This window comes from Dipteris shenzhenensis, chromosome 24, assembly GCF_047967505.1.
Source record: "Dipteris shenzhenensis isolate YYH24624 ecotype China chromosome 24, Dip_SZ_1.0, whole genome shotgun sequence".
Classification (NCBI taxonomy): domain Eukaryota; kingdom Viridiplantae; phylum Streptophyta; class Polypodiopsida; order Gleicheniales; family Dipteridaceae; genus Dipteris; species Dipteris shenzhenensis.
In genome coordinates, this window is record NC_141619.1 from 32852504 (window position 1) to 32871712 (window position 19209).

The following is a 19209-nucleotide window of genomic DNA, read 5'->3' on the forward strand; positions in this document are numbered from 1 at the left end:
GTCTGGCACACGTATGCATGTTCCCTCTATGATGTCTAAATGCAGACACCACCGGACATGTCCTCTATGCCTAGGCCCACCAATTGTTAATTTTACCACACAGAATGTGCGGGCTGCACTCCGTCGACTACAAAATCGGAAAGCATAGGATCATGAGGGTCTACGGACTGAGCACTTTGCGCATGGGCAGGAGGTCTTAGTTGTTCAACCAGGTTGTTTGTCATGGCTTCCCACCCGCTTAGAGCACCACCGCTATTGTACCGATACACAAAGCCGGTGACCCTATGGAGACAAGGAATTACCGCACCCTCATGATTAGTCATACTTTGGATCGGTTCTAGAGAGGGATCTCAGTAGTCATACAGAGGCTCGGGGGCAACGGACACTAGGACCAGGCAGGATTCCGAAGGCAGCATTCTACCTTCGATCATTTATTCACTCTGAGAGCTATCATTGAGGAGGCGAGATCCAGACACCAGAAAGTCTACACATGCTTTGTAGACTTTTGGAAGGCCTTTGACACGGTCCCGTGTTCCCGCATGATCAGGAGACTACAAGAGATGCCGATCCCAAAGACGCTGATGTGGGGTGTGGTGAGCTTATATGAGTCAATCAGAGGCAGAGTACGTACCCCAAGGGTCTATCGGACTGGGTCAAGAACACGATTGGAGTGAAGCACGGCTGTCCACTCTCACCGACCCTCTTCAGACTCTACATTGATGAGATCACATCTATCATAGATTGCCTAGGAGGCGAGGGTTCACTATTGGGTGACCTCATGATACAAATATTGCTATACGCTGATGACATAGTCCTCATGTCGTCTTCAGCGGAAGGGCTGTAGAGACATCTCGAGGCCTTAAAGGTGTTTTGCAAAGAGAGACACTTGGCAATCAACCTTGGGAAGGCTAAGGTTATGGTCTTCAACACCTCACATGTAGTGACTCGTCGACTCAGCTTCACCTATCGTGATGAGCAAGTGGAGATAGTGCAGTCCTACATATATTTGTGAGTAGTCTTCACAAGACCCCTTTTCACGATGACCCATGCAGCCCAGGCACGACTCACACGAGGACGTGGTGCTTTGGTCTGACTAGAGAGACTGCTTCCAGGCACACTTTCAAGATCCACCAACGAAGAGCTGGCTCTTCGACATGCTAGTGCGACCGATGGCCATGTATGCAGCACCCTTCTGGGGGTGTGACTTACCAAAGATCGAGTGGAGGAAATTTGAGCAGCTATAGGTGACTACGGGGTCCAGGATGATTCAGAGTAAGCCCTCACTTCCACATGAGATAGTACAGGCAGAGTTCACCATGACTCCCCTACAGATTGATGCCATCTTTCAGACAGTGACTTGCCTCGATGGAGATTACCAAGACTGGCCTTGGAGTCATTCAGACAACTAGCACAGAGTGGAGTAGACACATGGTATGCACCGATATCTACATAGTTTTTTTTTTTTTTTGGCAAAGAAAGGGACCTTTTAGTAATGCTTGAAAGACTTCATACAAAACAGCAGCCCCAAAGGTGCTGAGTATGGAAAAAACTGGAGAAGGCTGAAAGAAGAAAAAACCGGCCTGCTCCAGAGAAACCCAGCTCACTGCCTAGGGGATCTCTGGTATTGGGGCTAACATCCAAGTGGGGGGACTATACAACCAGCAAATCCCTCGCCGAGTGAATATGTAAAGAACTCCTGCAAGCCAAGCCTTGCAAAAACGAGCGCGCCTTGCGACAATCGCCCTAGAGCCTGGGGTCCCACGCTCCCAGGTGGATCGGAGGGTGTAGATGATATCCTGCTAGATGGCGACCAAGGTAGCGGAGGGTGGAACCGGATGCTCACCCATCACCAGACTGCAGCGAGCAACCCAAATGTTCCTACACCGTGATACTGGCTACTACCTCCCATACGCTGTCCTTCAGAGGAGAATGAGGAGTTAGGCTATCAAGAGGGACCGCCTCATGGAGCTCTATCCTCTGAATGCTCTGACCCTGTATCCGGTAAGCTGAGGAAACCTCATCAATCTGGAACGCGTGTTCCCTCAGTCAACCAGGCCACCATCCCCCAAGTGTAGTCCCTCTGAAGGCTCTGCATCCGGGTCATAATCCTGAGGGCTCCCATCCAAATCCTCGCTGTGCTGCCACAACTCTAGAGGCAATGAGGGATCATCTCCAGAAAACTAGCAAGGCAACAATGGCACTGCCCCTCTACCAGCATTGCTCCAACCAGCCTCCATGGGCGGCCAACCAGAAGAAGTAGGAGATCTTCCTCGGCTACAAATTGGACCACAACCGCATCCAAAACCTGGAACAGACCTCCTGTGGCACTCTCTGGGCCACCCAATGTCTCTCCCTCGAAGGGGTCCAAATCGAAGAGTCCATCTAAAGCCTCCTGCCAATCCGTGTGGTGTAGGAAAAGAAGGGCACCTCCTCCACCTGCTCGACAAGGCCGCCCCTGGAGTGCCAGAACCACTCTCCTGGATACCACTAGACCTCTCTTAATGGCCTACCCTCCTGAAGCCAGAGGCGCCATCTGGGGGCATCCTACTCTGGGATACTGGGAGAATCAATGTGCCACTCCTTCCCCAAACGTCCCACCACTCTGATCATCTACCAATGACTCCCATCCAAACTCCCATCCATCTCTGGGTCTCTCTCAGTGAGTGCCTAGAGTAGGCCTCCAGGTCCTATATGGAAAAACCGATGCTGCCTCGCTGGGCCCACCCAATGTGAGTCCACTACCCGAGCATACGCCCATCTTGATCCCTGATCTCCGGGTCCCAAACAAGGGGCTGATGCTCGAATTCCTCTCTGCATCGGGGCTGAGCACGAATGAGGCCCCCTGCTAATCTCTGCCAGACCCTATGGAGGCTCCTCATCAAGGGGGAACCCTTCCCCGTAAGGGGGCTTCTGAGAAGATCCATCTGTGTGAATGCTGCCATTGCCCCCCAATGCGTGGGGTGTTCAGGGAAGCCCTCGCTATAAGAGGAGCTTCCAAGGCTCTGCACCTGGGGTGAGGCCGCACACAACCAACTTGCCCAAGAGGGCTCTGCTCTGCATCTCCGGATCAATGATACCCAAGCCTCCCAATGCCTACAGGATGATCACCGTCTACCAAGCGACCCGGGCTCTAGTATTCCTCGTGCCGTCCGATCCTGCCCAAAGAAAGTTCCGAACCAACCGTTGGAGCTGCCCAATGCACCCTCAGTGAAAACACCAACAGGAGGCGATATACCAAGCTGTGGCAAGAAGGACCAGGTTTGCCACTAAGGCACGGCCCGCTAGGGAGTTTGGCCGAGCTCTAGTGGAGAAGTTTGCGTCGAACACTCTCGAGGACCGCGGCGCTCTATTGCTCTGCTGTAATATCAATACCCACTTGGCATTCAAGGTATCTCGTTGTCTGGCCTCGCGGTATCTAGCGGAAGCCAAAGTCGCTCCCCGACTCTCGAATCTCCTGTGTCTCCTCAAAGCCTGCGAAGAAACCTATGGATTTTGTCCAGTTGATCCACGCACCTGAGGCCTCACAATAGATAGCCAGGGCTCCTCTGACTCTCTCCAAACTCATTGTGGTGCTCTCTACGTACAAGGCCGTGTCATCTGCAAACTCAGAGTCTAGCAGCTCCTCCTCCTGTCTAATTGGGAGCCTAAACCATGTGAGGCCCGCCACATGTGATCTCAAGTAGTAGCCCAGATCCTCCGCCACAAACAAGAAGAGGGAGAGAGCGAGGGGGCAGCCCTGGCGGACTGAGCAAGAGAGAGGAAAGGCCTCACCCATGTGTCCACCGATAAGCATCTGACTAGAGCTCCCCGCATAAAGCGTAGAAACTCCTCTGATCCATCTCTCTGAGAAACCCAATCTCCGCATGGTACACCCTCCAAGAAAGACCACTCCACCCTGTCGTAAGCCTTCTCAAAATCCAAGAGGATGGCCAAAGGCTATGACTCCTTCCTGGACCAATCAACTACCTATCCAGGATGTTGCGCTCCTAAATGAGCCCGGTCTGAGTGTCGTGGATGATGTTAATAAGATGGGACTGTAACCGCAAACTCAAGACCTTGGCAAGGATCTTGTATGCAATATCAAGCAAAGTGATCGGTCTCCACTGCCGGATGTCTGACCTATCTCCCCCTTTCGGGATCAAACAAATCCACCCCCTACTCAAGGACTGAGGAAGGGAGCCCGTGTCGAAGATCTCCTAGCAGGCTAGGCGGAAAGGTATGGAGATGATCTCCCAAAAGTTCTAGAAGAAGGCCGGAGTCAAGTCATCCTCGCTAGGACACTTCTAGGTTGAGAGAGCCTCGGGGGCTTCCCAAAGCTCCTCATCTGTGAAAGGCTCCTCTAGACTACCGTCGGAACGTGGTCCCAAACTAACTCACGAGCCACAAGACAAGCTGGAGTCATCCCCTCCGTCTGAAAGAGCTGGCTGTAAAATCCTGTAGTCAGGTCTAAAAATCTCCTGTGGATTAGTGTGCATGATGCCCTGTGGATCCCGTAGACGCTGCAATCGCGTGCTTGCCGATCATGGCCCAGAAGTCTCAAAGAACTGGTTCGTTATCTTGTCCCCCGGCTATACCCACCGTGCCCGGGAGGAGTGATAGGAGAACTCAGCCCGCCGAATCTCCGTGTCTTGAAGCTCAAGACGTGCGCTCTCAAACCTACCACTAAGCCACTGGGATCTTGGGTCCTACTCCCTGAGCCTCTCTATGGAGGCGAGGTCTCTCCATATTGCCCGCTCGCACTCCTGAAGAGCCCTCCTCCATCTAACGGCATGAGTCTACAACTCCTCACTGCTCCTCTGGATCGCGTCGGCCACCCATGAAGCCTAGCCGTCGCAAGGTGCCGTCTCTGACTGCTGCCAAATCTCTACCACATGACCTGCTGAATCTCCCCATCCTGCAAGAGGTCCTCTAGAATGCGGACCCCCTCCTGGGGAAGACCTCGGCGGGGCTGCTCTAAGTAGAGTACTGCTGGAGAGTGGTCTGACATCGTGGTGCCTGCCAAAATCCCAGTAGAGCACCTTTGTGCAGTGCCCAATCCCCAACGTAGAAGCGGTCTAGCCTCTCAAGCAATCCATCATGTCTCCTCTGTCTGAAAGAGAAGAGAAGGCTGCCAGGTATCTTGCTGAACTCTGTCTCTCGCCATAGGTCTCTGCCCCACTGATCATGAAGATGAACTACTCCCACGTGCTCCGCTTTGCTGCTGGCATCTCAGAGAAAGAGGTACCGCCCAACTTGTCCTCCCCAAACTCCAGGTTGTTGAAGTCTCCTCCAACAATCCAGGAGTCTACATCCGGAAGACACTCTATCAACCTCCTCCAAAAGGTCGGACGGTGCTGTCTGCATGCAGGGGCATATACATTCAAGATCCCAATCCTGGACTCTCCCATCCAAAATGCCCGTCCTGAGATAAGCTTGCTTTGATCATAAACCTCTAGAGCCAATGTCCGTGAGACCAAGATGCAGACCCTCCGCGCTGCGGGGGACCACACCGTCGGGCCTCTCCCCGAGAGGAGGTGGTGTCGCCGTCTAATGTCCGATGCTGAGAACATACACTCCTTAATCAAAAGGAAGTCCACTGCCCGCCCTACCACTACCCTCTATAGCTCCTACTGAAGGATAAGGTACTGTGGTTGGCTACGAGCACGGTCATGGAGCCCGTGCACGTTCCAACTCACTATGGTCCAGCTCATGAGGATGGGGATGCAGAAAACAAGGCTCTCCTGTGAGTGGGTGCTTGTTCCAGAAAGACTACCTTATGTGACTTTGTCGGGGGTTTGGAGGGCGAGTAATCTGTGTTTGTACGTCGGCGTCCTAGGGTGGACACCGGCTCAATGCCAATCTTCAGCATAGCATCAAACACCACTGGGGACCACTTCTCCAACCCTATGGAGGCGAACTGGAATCTCCAAATTGGGTGTGTCTGGGAGCCCACTACGTTGATCGAACCCCCTTTTTGGGGTTGCAAGATCACAAGCGTTACCTCTACGGGTAGAGGGTAAGAGTCCAGAATCTCTAGATAATTCTAGCGTCCCAATCTCCAGAAGTCCTGCGGTAAGAAACACCCAGGCTGAAAATTGGAAGCTGCTGATCGGGAGGACGAGCCCCTTCCCTCTAGCTCCCCCCCTCGAATGGAGAGAGGGGATGGGATGCTGCGATGACGAAGCAGAAGGGGGCGCTATCTTACCCTTGCCCATTGGCAGGAGAGTCAAGGTAGGGGAGGGTGAGGAGGCTGAAGAACCTGCTAAGGAGGTGGAGGGAGGGGCAGAGGGGGAGGGGGAGAGGGGGGGAGGGAGGTGGAGGGAGGGGGACGGGTGGTGAGGATGACCATAGCAGGAGGGTCGAGGGGGGGGGGGGGGGGAGGGGGTGAGGGGAACCCAGGAGGAACGGGGGGGGCGGGGGGGATTAGGGGCGACCACGGGCCCCCCTGCTGATCAAGCTCGTCGGGGCTCTGAATCCGCTCCTGGCTAACATCCACAACTTTAGCCATCACAGCGAGCTCCTGGGGCTCGCTCTGCTCATACAAGAGTGAATGCGGACACTAGATCTCCATCCCAGGAGGATCACCTGGCTGAGCAGTGGCCCCTGCCGCTGGGGGTGGGTCTCCACGTGTGGCCTCCTACTCATGTTCCTCCTTCGGTGCCTCTCTCTCTCTTTCTCTCTCTCTCTCTCTCTCTCTCTCTCTCTCTCTCTCTCTCTCTCTCTCTCTCTCTCAGATATTGAAAAAATACAAAAATCATTTCTAAGACGGCATCTGGGAGTTAAAATTACTACACCATACTCAATCATGCTTATTGAGACTGGTACAAGGCCCATTGAACTGAGAGCACTACGAAGGGTTTTCAAATACATAAAGAAGGTCAAGTCCATGGGGTCGCAGAGATTACCAATGAAAGCATGGGAAGCAAGTAAAAGGCCTCAAAAGACATACAAAAGCAAGACGCTATCATCTGGTTGGTGGCAAGACATTCAGAGATGGTTCCAAAGATGGAGAGTAACATCCTACCTGGAGATGTCATCCGGGGAAATGGATGAGAAGGCATTTCATAAAGCTTTGTTGGGAATATTGCAGCAAAAATGGCAATCAGCTGAAAAAAGGGCTAAGTATGAGTACTATTGTACGCATGTCAATCCCATTTATTGGGACACCTGCTCCAAGGAGGAAGAAAATGCACAAAAATACATAACTATGCCCATACCTGCAAATGCAAGGAGAAGCATTGCACTCATCTGCACCCGATCACACACTCTGGAGATAGAGAAAGGTGCTTGGGGAGATGTCTCAAGGGAACAAAGATTTTGCAAGCTGTGTGACCAAGAACAAGTAGAGATAGAAGCACATGTCCTCCTTACATGCACACAGTATGCCTGCATAAGGAGGGACTTTAACAATATTACAGAGGAACACGACACCCTAGCAAGCTTGCTCTCACATAGCCATATAGCCACTCTAGGTAACTATATTGCCAAGGTTCTTAAATATCGTGAATGTTGTATTACTCAATGTATTTCAAAATAATTGTTCTCCCCCCCTTCCATAAAAGGAAGGAGACACTTGTATCGTGACTTTTATGGGTCCCATGGGTCGGTATTTCGGCCCCCAGAGGACGGTAATACACTGATGCAGCCAAATCTGGAGGAGACTCCAGTACACTGCCAAATGCTCAACCAATGGAGAGGAGGATGGCTCTATATTCCTTTGGGAGCCCCGGGAAGTGGAGCGTAACCCGAAAACGGGAAACATGGTGTGTCATGTCTATGTCCTCCACTGTAAAGCCATGGTACCAAGGGAAGAGGTACACCAAATGCCGGCCAAGGAGGATGGGGCTCTGCTCCACAAGTGTCAAGGCAGTATTGGGGGAGCTCAACTGGATGAGGAAGACGCCTCTTCCATAGATGGTGACCTCCTGAATGTGGTCACCCTCTAGTGCCAAGCTCACCTGGATCCACTCTCGCACCTGTCTCCTTGTGGGTGTGAGGCCCACAATTCTGTCCACGATCGCCTTGTCGTGGAGGGACTGAACTGCTTGCTCTACCTGTTGCTTGTAGGCTGGGGAAAGAAGGACCTTAACGGCTGTGGGATTTGAGGGTGCTGCCATAGAGCCCCTCTCGTCAGACCAAGGGTCACCACCAAGATTTTCTTTCTCCGAACAAGCACAAACGCTCCTGCTGTAGGGAGGGAAAAGATACAAAGGTGGGGTGAGGCGGAGAGATGTCAGAGGAGGTAGAGAAGATGCGAGGAGAGGAGCGAAAGAGGGCAGGCTAAGGGAAGGAGGAAGAAGGCAGCGAAGGAGGCGAAGGGGCGTCGGGGGGGGATGGCAGGGAAGAGGGGGCAAAAAAGGGGTGGAGAAGGCGGGGAGGAGGAGGCAAGGAAGGCAAAGAGGAGGCGAGGGGGCAGCGGAAGGAGGAGCAAGGGGGGCGATGGGAGGCGGAGGAGAAGAAGGCGGGGGGGTGGAAGGAATGGCGGGAGGTGGAGGAGATGATGGAAGAGCGAGGAGATGGCAGGAGGGAGAAGGCGGAGGGTGGAAGAGATGGCGGGGGGGAGGAGCTGGCGGGGGGGAGGCAGGGGGGGGGGAGGCGGAGGAAGCTACGGGAGGGAAGAGATGGCAGGGCAGTGGGATCAGACAGGGGCAGCTATCTACATGGTTTACCATGCACAATATCCAGATGACAGGCTCCCCCCTTTTCAGTATAGCATGGATGCACCCCCCAAGTCGATCCTGCGAGATGAGATCAACCGTATCATACAGTTAGATCTCCTTCAGCTCGCTGCTCCATACATCTCGGACTTTTTTTTTGGGGGGGGGGCAGGAGCTCCCCACCAAGTCCCAGTTTTACCACAACCACTTCTTGAGAGCATCAGAGGAGGGATTCATCATCAGACCCCGGTATCTCGAGGACAAAGGAATCTTGTATGCACTGAGGATTGCCATTGGCCAGATGCACGTTTCATCTCATCAGTTGAGGATCGAGATGGGAGAGCAGTAGGCATACCCAGGAAGCAGCGGATATGTATGCTTTGCACACTAGGAGTGACTAAGACAGAGGAGCATTTCCTACGTGCCTGCCCAGCCTATTATGAGATCAGGGGACAATACTATTGCCTCTACCAGGCTTCCACAATCACTTCCTTGTTAGCAGTTTGTACTTCAATGTGAACAAGATCTTTGACTATAGAGACTAGCTGCGAGGTAGGAGGGAAATCCTTACAAGATTTTACAACCTCATCAATTACTGCCTGCTTACTAGGCCCTTCCAGAATGTGAAGTCGAGCCTTTACTTCTGCCAGTTCCAATCGCAGCTCTCTCACTGCCTGCTGCAGATAAAAAATCTGATCCTGTTGCCCAAGGATGGTCGTTTTGAGCCTTCTTGTTGGTAATTCCGTACATAAGGAGAGAGTGTCGTGGCTGCAACTGTGGAGTACCGAGTCCTGATGGAAGTTGAAGGAGTTGAGGGGGACTTGGAGCAGGCCAGTCCATAATTGGCTGCCTGTTGAACCCCCTAGCTGAACCTAACCCCCGGGTTGTTTAGCCCAACTCGGGGTTAGGGTTAGTGTGTTTGTTGCTGATAGGCTGCTAACGGGCGACGGGGCTGTACGAACGGAGAAGTACAGACGGAGGGGTACGGGCGGGGAGGTCCGGAGAGAGAGAAGAAGAAGAAGAAGAATATATTATCGTCCTCTGAAGACCAAAACCGGCCTATGGGACCTGAGCAATACAATATCACAAGTACATGAAAGCTCCTCCCGAAGATGGGAGGGTGGAAAGAGAAACCACCTTCTAGGATTCAGGTGGATTCCTATGCTTGAAGAGCTTATACACAAATGTTCCTAAAGCTGAAGGTGACCCTTTATGCAGCAAATCAGCCAGTTTGTTATGTCCCTCAAGGAGGTGATTGAACTCTTCCCTAATGTGTGCATAGTGAGGGCATATCATTACCATGTGTTCTTCTGTTTCAACCATACCTTGATCACATAGTTGGCATATTCTACTCTCCCTTGGCATCTTTTTCCATCCCCCTGTTTCTATTTGCAGCTGGTGTGATCGGGTGCGAAGTGAGGCTAAAGCCCTCCGTTTATGCACTGCTATAGGTGTACATATGTACTTCTGCGTTGTTGTCTCCCTTCCTGTATAAATTGACCAATATTCGGGGTTGATATATGTGCGATAGTACTCAAATTTATCTTTGTTTTCTGCTGTTTGCCATTTCCTGTGTAGTGCATTCAGCAGGTCATAATGAAAAGCCTCTTCATCAATCTCCTCTGAAGAGTAGTTTAAATACTCCTCTACTTCCCACTTCTTGAACCATTTTTTTAGGTCCTGTGCCCATCCGGATGTCAAAATCTTGCCCTTGTTTGTCTTTTGAAGCTTCTGACTTTCATTCCATGCTCTCTTTGGTAGCCTTTCATTATCCATGCACTTGACCTTTGTGATGTATCTGAGTACTCTCTTCAGAGCATGTAGCTCTATGGGTATACATCCTGTCTCTAGGAGTAACAAAGAGTATGGTGTAGTAGCCTTGATGCCCAGGTGCCTCCTAATGAAAGACTTTTGCATTTTCTCTATCTCATTCCACGTTGATGGAGATATACTCCCACCCCATACCTCTACTCCGTAGAGTACTGTCTGTATCACATATGCCCCAAAGATCATATTTCGTACTTGCCACCTTCTCGTATTGCTATTGTTGCACTCATTTTCAAATTGGAAAATGAGAGAGAGAGAGAGAGAGAGAGAGAGAGAGGCGGAGAGGCTGAGAGGCTAAGGCGAAAAGGCTGAGCGGAGGGGAGGGGTGGCTAAGGCGAAAAGGCTGAGCGGAGGGGAGGCGGAGCAGCGGAGGGGCTAGCGGGAGAGGCTGAGGTGGAGGGGCTGAGCGGAGGGGTTACTGGAGAGGCTGAGCGGAGGGGCTAGCAGGAGGGGCTAGTGGGAGTGGCTGAGCGGAGGGGCTAGCGGGAGAAAGAAAGTCTATTAACGTCCACTGGAGATCAAAAGGTCTATGGGACAGCAAGAAAACCTTTAGTACATTTGCTTTAGGGAGGGCACATGGCAGCTCCCAAGGAGTGCAAAAGGCAACCCATATTATTTAGAGTACCTACATGATATTTTGGAAGAGTAAACAGGCATACATCAGTTTAATACTGAGAGTCTTTTGGTTTTGATTTAAACTCTCTGATAAGTGCTACACCTTCACGGTAAACTGCCCATTTTCCATCCTTTCTAGCAGCCCTGACTTTAGCTAATTCAGTTGCCTTAATCTTGAGTTGAGCTTGTGTAAGCTCCTCTACTATCCATACTTTGGTGCCCTTCAACTTGTAAGATTGTCGAAGAAGCTTGATCCGCATATCTTTTGACTTCAGTGTAAGGATTGCATGACCTCTATAGTGCAAAATAGAAGCTAGCCTGGAGTCATCATCATCCTGATCATCATCATTCCCCATTCAATGTTGGGCAAGCTTGCTTTGATCTTTGTCAATATTTCACTACATGTGTCCTCCTCTTTGTACCAATCTTCTAGAAGTCCCCCTATTCTAATCTTCAGCGCATTATCACATCTAGCTTCGTGTTCTTTAATCTCTGCTTGAATATCAGACTTACTTGCTTTGTTGTCCACTTCCACAATCACTTTCTTCTTAGTAGTTTGTACTTCAGTGTGAACAAGATCTTTGACTGTAGAGACTAGCTACGGGGTAGGGGGGGAATCCTTACAAGATTTTACAGCCTCATCAATTACCAGGCCCTTCCAAAATGTGAAGTCGAGCCTTTACTTCTGCCAGCTCCAATCGTAGCTCTCTCACTACCTGTTGTAGATAAAAAATCTGATCCTGTTGCCCGAAGATGGGTCGTTTTGAGCCTTCTTGTTGGTAATTCCGTGCATATGGAGAGGGTGTCATGGCTGCAACTGTAGAGTACCGAGTCCTGATGGATGTTGAAGGAGTTAAGGGAGTTGAGAGGGACTTGGAGAAGAGGGTAGGCTAGTCCATAATTGGCTGTATGGTGAACCCCCTAGCTTAACCTAACCCCTGGGTTGGGTTGGGGGTTTAGCCCAACGCGGGGTTAGGGAGGACTAGGACTAGGTACGGACGGGAGGTATGGAGAGATATTAATGGGGGGAGATACGGAGGTACGACTTCGAGCTGTGGTACGGACGATGAAGACGAAGGTACAGACGGAGCGTTGTGGTACTGACGATGAAGGTACGGACGGGCCGTATGGTATGGGGAGAGGCTGTACGAAGAGAGCTGGTTGAAGTAGTTGGAGTGAGCCCCGGATGACAGAAGGTATGGACGGGCTGTACGGAGAGAGAGAGAGAGAGAGAGAGAGAGAGAGAGAGAGAGAGGGAGGGAGGGAGGGAGGGAGGGAGAGAGAGAAATGTGAACGTTCGCGGAAGGCCTCGCGGGCCTATGGGACAAGGTACAAAGTACACCAAAAAGGATGATCTCATACAAGCCCCAGTGGGCTGGAGCAAAGGGCGCTAAGGCCCTTGCTGAGTGCTAAGACTGCTAAATTGATAATTGATAAAGTGAGAACTCCGTAGAGCTCAATATCTTAAGCAAAATCAAAATCAGATATAACTCAGAGACTAGCAACTATCTGAGAGAAATTAGATATAACCCAAAGACTAGCTATCTGAGAGCTGTCATCATGTTGAGAGCTGAGACTCAGGCTCAACAGCCAAAGCTCGGTATTGTGTACTTTATTCAAAACTATCCTTTGAGCAAAGTTACATCCAAAAAGTGAAACATAGGACATGCAAGTCCTTTTAACAATCAAAAGTAAGATGTCCTCATTTCTCTTACCTGGGAGTTGATATAAGCCACATCAAGAATGAATTGCCATAAGTCCTCTAATCTCCATTATCAGCTGTAGAGCTACGTATCACATAACCAACAACTCAAGAATAAATCTTGGTATTGAAATCTTATAGATTCTTTGGTTTTCTCTTGAAACTTTGTGCTCTTAGCTTTAGTGCATTTCAATATTTAGCTACCTTTCATGTTATCATAAACAAATGTTTAAAGGTAGCTCTCACACTTGACAATTTCAATCATCTTTGGTATTCATTTATTAGCTTAAGGGACATATTTCCAATAGTCACTTATGGGACTCAATATTCAATCTCTTGTAGATCCCTTGTCAAAATCAATAGCTTCTAGGCTGCAACAGCTCTCCGTCGCCCTCCCCTTGCTGCTCTAGCAAGCCCCCTTGCCTCCTGCTCCCTCGCCAGTTCTCCCTTCCGCACCTATCTCCGCCCCGCTGTCCTCTCCCCTTGCTCCACCCCCCCCCAGATTGGCTGTTCCACATTGCTTCTACCACACGCTGCCCTCGCCTGCCTCTTTGCCCCTCATGCCGCTGCCTAATGCTACCCTCATCTCTCTCATCTGCTCCTCTCTCAGCCCTACCCCTCCCTCAGCCCCTTCCCATTTCCTCTTACCAACAAATGGAGCATTTTATTGTTTGAATCAGCCTTCACCCTCAATCGATAAATGGCAACCCATTCAATCAATCCTCACCCACATCCACTAGCCGCGAGAACGTATATTTTTTCAAAAGACAAGCTATTGCAGCTTCAAAAGGATGTGGAGTTCGAGAGCTCCACCACCCTCTTTGCACACATTCATGGGTCCAGATCACAGGTTAGGAACTCGATGCTTGTTGCCTTACCTCGAAACTCACCCACACCTTTCAAGACGAGGTTTCTTTCAGGTGGCTTCTGAATCTCCTAGAGACACGAGAAAATGCTCAAGGCTAATCCCTTTGTGCTTGGTTCCAAGAGGATTCGACCTTGTAGAGGAGGACAAGGAGATGACTTCACTCTTCATTACATTCCCAGGTTTGCCTCCGGTGTATCATCGACTCCTAGCTACAATTGGAGCTTCTTTTGGGTTGGTCATAGAGATCCCCTTGGTAACTCCTACACGTTTGGCACCCATTGCGCGTCCCTCACCTGTCGCCCCACTTTGGGTGCAGTTAAAGTTGGTGCCGCTCCTCTGGCACCTACAAATTAGGAGACCCCTTGTCTTGCCTCGGACCCTACTCTGGTCGGAGTTAGTAATATTCCAATTCTGGTCATGGCTAGTGATGCCTATGACCATGTTCAAGTCATGGCCAGTGATGCCCCAAACCTGCCCTTGGACGAGGCTAGTGATAATGTTCCTTCAGATCCTCTTCCGTGTCTTGCTGTCCAAGCAGCCCCCTTCCACACTAGTTCTCCAATCTATCTTCATTGATTGAGGGAAAGATGCGGCTTCCGTCTCCTTAGTTCTTTTGCATGTAGGGATCTTATGCACTCCGACAATGTGCTTCGCCCAGAGGAACTCTCTCTCCTCTGGCTGATTTCATGAGGATAGAGTTTGTGCCCTTTACCTTTGGTGACACAATTCTTGGTTTTCTTATTGACAGCACATCATCTTCCACACCGTGGGGGTTCCTTCCCCTGTGGCTTGGTTATGCACTCATTCTATTTGGTTGTGATTATAAGCTCATGATATTCAATTTCATTTTTAACGGCCGTGCCCAACTAGCACAAGCATGCCTTTTTTAAAAACCGGCACACTATTATTCGAGTGAAAGCATTGTTGCTTAAGCCTGGCAAGCGCAGTGTACCCCTGTTGGGATATGTGTGATTAAGGGCTTGCTAGGTGCATGTGCGCATCCACTAGCAGTCATATGGTTGTGTGTGTGTGTGTAGAAGAGGCACACTTAGTGCCATAGACCATGACACAGATGATGATGTAATGCAAAGGCCCCCACATGGGGTGGTGCCTATGATTGTGGAGTTAATGTGATTTAGGAGTTGTCTCCTTTGATGTAGGAGAGGTGCCATTGATTTAGGCCACCTTCTCTCCCATTCTATAAAAGAGAGGACTTCCTCTCAACTCAATGGAACATTTTGCCATTTGGTTCCCACACTCTCTTCCATGATGTCCATCTTCTCTCCCACTCTCCAACATTTGGTATCAGAGACTCCTTGAGTCTCTAGCCCATTGGAGCTTCAATATGCCACCTCATCATCTTCTTCTCCACCCTCCACCTTCTTCTTCATTTCTGTCCTCTTTCTCTCCAGATTTTGCTTAGCTCCGTTCTACTCCATTAAGCGACCATTCCCAGAGCCCTCTGAGCTGAAGTATCCTCTACTTGGGGCGCACCTTTGACACCAAGCATTCTCTGAAATTTTGCTTCGTTTGCCCGTGCCGACACAGTCTCAGCTCGCCGAACTTTCAAGCAATTCCACCTACAGACGCAATATTTCGTTAATTCCTCTTAGCCACGGGTGGGAGACACTATGAGCTTGCTGCTCATGAAATTTGAGCTCAAATGCTTGCTGAGTAAGGAGAAACAAGCAAAAGACCAGTCGGAGAAGGCGCTACTGTCATGAGCGATTCTGCGCATTTTTTGGGCAATCCTCCTAGGTGGACAATCTCTGTATAAGGTCTTCAAATGCGCATTAAAAGCCCTCTCAATTATGCTTCATAGAGCTTGAATGAAGCCCTCCAAATTACTCTGTTTTTTACTCTTCAGTTTTGGGTTTTTTTTATTTTTGAATGCTTGATGCAAGCTTGGAGATGACTTATTGACAGAAAATTATCGGTTAATAATGCCTAGCTCTTGTTCATCTTCCAATGCTTCATATGAGAAACCAAAGAAGAAGAAACAAGCATCTAGATACGTCAATAGAAAGGTAACAAAACTTGTGAAGGAAAAGTCACATAAACCATCTTATTATTTTGATGCAAAAAGTTTAGGATTTTTTGATTTTATGGCTTGCAATATACACTTGTATGGATGAGACTCATAAGCCATTTGTAAGAGAGCACACACTGCCTAAACATAAAGGTAAGACCCTCTCATGGCCACCTTTAAGATAGACAAGTTCAATGGCCAAGCTTTTCACACTTTGGCAAATGAAAATCAAATTTGTGCTTATGAAAGAGAATTTGTGGGACTTGGTCAAGTCAAGGAATCAATCATCTCAAGAAGATGAATCCACCACAACCAAAGGTAAAGGGAAGGCACGTGACTCTTCTTCAACTACACCTACAGATGCTAAAAGGCTAAAGAAAGCTTATGCAATTATTGCATTAGGTTTGGGAGATGATTATGTGCATCATATTTCAGATTTGGAATCCCCTTTTGAGGCCTAGCATAAGTTAGATGTGTTATTTGGTGCTAGCTCTCATACTTCTAAGTTGAATTTGAAAATTAAGTTCTTTGAGCTTAAGATGGATGGAGACAATGTTGCAGCTCATGTTAATACTTTGAGAAGTCTTATGACACAATTGGCCTCAATCAACTCTCCAGTTACTGAAGATGATGCTATGGCTGTGCTCTTGAAAAGTATGCCTAAAGACTATGATTATGTTGTGACTACCTTGAAGAATCTTCCCCAACCCACACTAGAGGGCATCATCAGTGCTCTACAAGAGAAAGAGAGAAAGAACACTTCAAGAATGGGTGAAGTGCACACACAAGCACTTGCAGTAAAGTTTTCATTAAAGAGCAAGTACAAGACATGCAAGCATTGTGGAAAGACCAATCATCTTGAAAAAGATTGCTACAAGATCCATCCTTGCACTTATTGTGGCAAGAACAGTCATTCAGAGAAGTTTTGCAATGAGAAGAAGAAAACCATGACAAATCTGGTTGAAGAGAGAACTCCATCAACAAATGAAGAATCAAACTTTGTGGTAGAAGTGAAGACTGTGCCTTTTGAGCACTTTGTCTTTTGAAATTTATTTATCATCACTTGGTCAATTTTTGAGGTTCTCTGCCTGGAATAGTACTCCAAAAAGAATGTTTTGTGTTTTGTGTTTTGTATTTTGTAAATCACCTCTAGTCACCATATGATGTAGGCCATGTGATATGTGTTTGGTCTATCCCATTTTTGTAAACCTTGATCCTTGGGCACCTTTGCTAGCATGAGATCCTAGCCATAGATTTATCCTTGACCACCATGAGATGGCATGAGAAACTATGTGACTAGCTGTATCCTTGACATAGCAAGAGGCAAATCCTTGAGGGAAGGTATGTTGGGATATGTGTGATCAAGGGCTTGCTAGGTGCATGTGTGCATCCACTAGCAGTCATATGGTTGTGTGTGTGTGTGTGTAGAAGAGGCACACTTAGTACCGTAGACCATGACACAGGTGATGATGTAATGCAAAGGCTCCCACATGGGGTGGTGCCTATGTTTGTGGAGTTCCTATGATTTAGGAGTTGTCTCCTTTGATGTAGGAGAGGTGCCATTGATTTAGGCCACCCTCTCTCCCATTCTATAAAAGAGAGGACTTCCTCTCAACTCAATGGAACATTTTGCCATTTGGTTCCCACACTCTCTTCCATGATGTCCATCTTCTCTCCCACTCTCCAACAACCCCTTGCTCAATCGAGCATGCAATGCTAGATAAGGCCAAAGAAAAGAAGCTCCCAGTTACGTGCAGACTGCAATGATCTGTGCCGGTAACCCGTCAAAGGTGAACTGCTCTCTATGCATGATTGTCGTGGATGTGAAGATCATAACCTTGCTTTTACCAAGATTGACCTTCAAATCATGTGTCTCATAGAAGGTGTAGTGCATCTAGGTGTCGCTGAAGACCTCAGCTGAAGAGAAGACGAAGACCACTTTGCCTGCATAGAGGAGAATCTAAATCAAAGAGCCAACGAGAGATGATAAGCCAGCCCCACCTCAAGCTCGCCAATGTAGAAGCGAAACAAACTTAGTGATAATGGACAAGCTCCTTTGTCCACCCTGTAGCCGTCCGAACTCTACTTAAGTCCCATATTATAAAGTGCCATGACTTCCCAAATGATCTCCTGACCGTATCCCAAATCATGCAGGCAAATGGGCGCTCAACATCATATCGATAGCCTTGCAGAAATCCAAAAAGTAGCAATAAACCCTCTGCCTTCATGCTCTCGCCTTCTCAATGACACATTGGAGTGTCAGTATGTTGATCTAGAGCCACACGATCCGCATGGAAGCCTGCCTTCCCATGAGCTTTGAGTCCTCATTGCATTTGAGGATATACCATGGAGCTTTGACTATGCCTCCTAGTGTGCCCCCCCCCATCAACGAGAGTGTTACCAGCACCATTTGATGCATGGAATGCCATACCATCATGGTGCTCAGCTGATGCGGCTGTGGATAACAAGCACTGCAAGAGCACCGTTTTGTCTTGTTGGCGCTCCGCAAACTAGCTAACCTCCGTATCAAGCACAAAGGCATAGATCTTGGACATGACATGCCCAATCATAATGGTCCTATAGTTTTCTCCCTATGAATAGCAATGATGGTGTTAAGGGTCCAAGTGTGGGGAAAATTAGTGCAGACCGCTTTGTTAAAAAGCCAGCACGAAGATAGAGAAAGGTGAGATAGCTAATAAGCGACAAAGAGAGTGTACAAAATCATGAGGTCTTATTAATAGTTGAAAGTAAGAGGGCACATCCTTTAGAACCGAAGTCACATCAACTTTCTGGTCCTTCGAGAGGAGAGTACATATATAAGCCTTCCCAGTCCTTTTTTTTAAGGCTTCTCACCTTCCAAGACCTCTCCATACTAATAGCATAACTCGAACTAGTTACTTTTGCGCTCTCCCCTTCCTATTGCTCACGTCTTTCTCAAATCTTGTCTCACCATGATCTGTTATGCAATTCCCATTTTCGTTGACCCTGCTACAAGCTTTATTTCCCCAACACAAGCCCTCTTGTGCATATCCTCTCTCCCCCTTTCAGTGAATTTTCAGGCTTTGCCTCTGTTGTTTTGCCAACCACATCACACTATCTAGAGCCATTGGTTAGCTTGAAGATGAGCTTGTCCTTCCCAAAGGTTCATTACACGATCTTGGCCGAACAGCACTTTACCTCCAATAGAACTGAGAGAAGCCTACTCCTTGGAATGTGATACGAATACACATTGATAGAAAGCTTGAACGAGTGGTCTTTTCTTCCCTCATGCATTGCATTTATATACCTAGATGAATCCAGGAACATTCCCAAACTCATCCTCTAAAAACACAACATAGTGCAGTTTCAATCTCACGATAGTCACTCATAAGATTGAAAACCATAAACTCCATCACGCATAGCAGGGACTAGCTACTATTGCATTGTACACGATCAATTTATATAAGGGATAAAGTGACAACTTGTCTTTACCTAGACTCTAAAATATGAGTCCTGTTAGCCAATAAGCAATGTTTGTGTTACCTTAGATTGA

The 19209-nt window shown here is 48.7% G+C and overlaps 1 protein-coding gene across 3 annotated transcripts in view; it reads right to left on the minus strand.

The window, feature by feature from the left end:
• The window catches only part of LOC147886507 (nicotinate phosphoribosyltransferase 2-like), an 80797-nt gene that overhangs the window by 39463 nt on the left and 22125 nt on the right, over positions 1–19209 (minus strand). The gene's annotated exons all lie outside the window — the stretch shown is intronic.